Here is a 2,500-nt window from a genome sequence, read left to right on the forward strand (position 1 = left end):
GCATGAAACTTCCAGAGGCATTTGCAGCAGAAATGCATGTGCAGTCAAAAAATTGAATATTTTTCACGGATAGACCCCGTGAAACGCTAGAAATTGGCGGGGATGTGTCTCTTGTGGCTCACGGGGCTGTTAGGGTGGCACAGAAATCCCTCGGAATGGGAAAAAACGGGTCATTTTCGTATCGCCACATTGCATGCGAACCGCATGAAACTTCCAGAGGCATTTGCAGCAGGAATGCATGTGCACTCAAAAAATGTGATATTTTTCACGGAGAGACCCCGTGAAACGCTAGAAGTGGGCGGGGATGTCTCTCTTGTGGCTCACGGGGCTGTTAGGGTGGCACAGAAATCCCTCGGAATGGGAAAACGGGTCATTTTCGTGTCGCCACATTGCATACGAACCGCATGAAACTTCCAGAGGCATTTGCAGCAGGAATGCATGTGCACTCAAAAAAGTGAATATTTCTCACGGATAGACCCCGTGATACGCTAGAAATTGGCGGGGATGTCTCTCTTGTGGCTCACGGGGCTGTTAGGGTGGCACAGAAATCCCTCGGAATGGGAAAACGGGTCATTTTCGTGTCGCCACATTGCATGCGAACCGCATGCAACTTCCAGAGGCATTTGCAGCAGAAATGCATGTGCAGTCAAAAAAAAATTGATATTTTTCACGGATAGACCCCGTGAAACGCTAGAAATTGGCGGGGATGTGTCTCTTGTGGCTCACGGGGCTGTTCGGGTCGCACAGAAATCCCTGGGAATGGGAAAACGGGTCATTTTCGTGTTGCCACATTGCGTACGAACCGCATGAAACTTCCAGAGGCATTTGCAGCAGGAATGCATGTGCACTCAAAAACTTCTATATGTTTCACGGATAGACCCCGTGAAACGCTAGAAATTGGCGGGGATGTGTCTCTTGTGGCTCACGGGGCTGTTAGGGTGGCACAGAACTCCCTCGGAATGGGAAAAGGGGTCATTTTCGTGTTGCCACATTGCATAGGAACGCCATGAAACTTCCAGAGGCATTTGCAGCAGAAAGGCACGTGCACTCAAAAATTTTAATATTTTTCACGCATAGACCCCGTCAAACGCTAGAAGTTGGCGGGGATGTCTCTCTTGTGGCTCACGGGGCTGTTAGGGTCGCACAGAAATGCCTCGGAATGGGAAAACGGGTCATTTTTGTGTGGCCACATTGCATAGGAACGGCATGAAACTTCCAGAGGCATTTGCAGCAGGAATGCATGTGCACTCAAAAACGTCTATATTTTTCACGGATAGACCCCGTGAAACGCTATAAATTGGCGGGGATGTCTCTCTTGTGGCTCACGGGCGCTGTTAGTTAGGGTCGCACAGAAATCCCTCGGAATGGGAAAAGGGGTCATTTTCGTGTTGCCACATTGCGTACGAACGGCATGAAACTTCCAGAGGCATCTGCAGCAGAAATGCATGTGCACTCAAAAACGTCTATATTTTTCACGGATAGACCCCGTGAAACGCTAGAAATTGGCGGGGATGTGTCTCTTGTGGCTCACGGGGCTGTTAGGGTCGCACAGAAATCCCTCGGAATGGGAAAACGGGTCATTTTCGTGTTGCCACAATTGGCATACGAATGGCATGAAACTTCCAGAGGCATTTGCAGCAGAAATGCATGTGCACTCAAAAACGTGAATATTTTTTCACGGATAGACCCCGTCAAACTCTCGAATTTGGCGGGGATGTTTCTCTTGTGGGTCACGGGGCTGTTCGGCTCGCACAGAACTCCCTTGGTCCACCTGATTCGTGCATACAGGCAGCAACTAAAACTCTGTAAACCTGCTGTGAGGACATCTAAACAGTGGACCAGTGAGGCTGTGGAAGATTTGCGGGCGTGCTTAGACTGTACTGACTGGGATATGTTCACGACTGCTACCAATAGTCTGGATGAACTCACAGAGGCTGTGTACATCAGCTTCTGTGAGGACTGCTGTATCCCAACACGTACCAGGGTGAACTTTAACAACAACAAGCCCTGGTTCTCAGCAAAGCTCAAAAGGTTGAGGTTGGAGAAGGAGGAAGCGTTTAGGAGTGGGGATAGAGACAGATTCAAGGAGTCGAAGAACAGGTTTAGCAAAGCGGTGAGAGAGGCTAAACGACTGTACTCAGAGACACTAAAACACCAGTTCTCTACTAACGACGCTGCTTCTGTCTGCCAAAGGGCTCAGGCACATCACCAACTACAAACCCAGAGCGCCCCACACCACTAACGACTCCCGCCTAGCCAACGACCTGAACGAGTTCTACCGTAGATTTGAAAGACAATTGGACTGTCCTGAACCACCCCTTCCCACCCAAGAGGCCCCATCCCCCACCCATACTACAGAAACGACTCTCTCCTTTCAGGAGGGAGAAGTTAATGGGCTTTTCAAGAGGCAGAATCCACGCAAAGCAGCCGGGCCGGACTCTGTCTCTCCAGCCACCCTCAGGCACTGCGCTGACCAGCTGTCTCCGGTGTTCACCAACAT

The sequence above is a fragment of the Petromyzon marinus genome, unplaced genomic scaffold (genome assembly GCF_048934315.1).
Source record: "Petromyzon marinus isolate PM22_M1 ecotype Great Lakes invasive population unplaced genomic scaffold, UKy_Petmar_22M1.pri1.0 PM_G_Scaffold_52, whole genome shotgun sequence".
Lineage (NCBI taxonomy): Eukaryota > Metazoa > Chordata > Hyperoartia > Petromyzontiformes > Petromyzontidae > Petromyzon > Petromyzon marinus.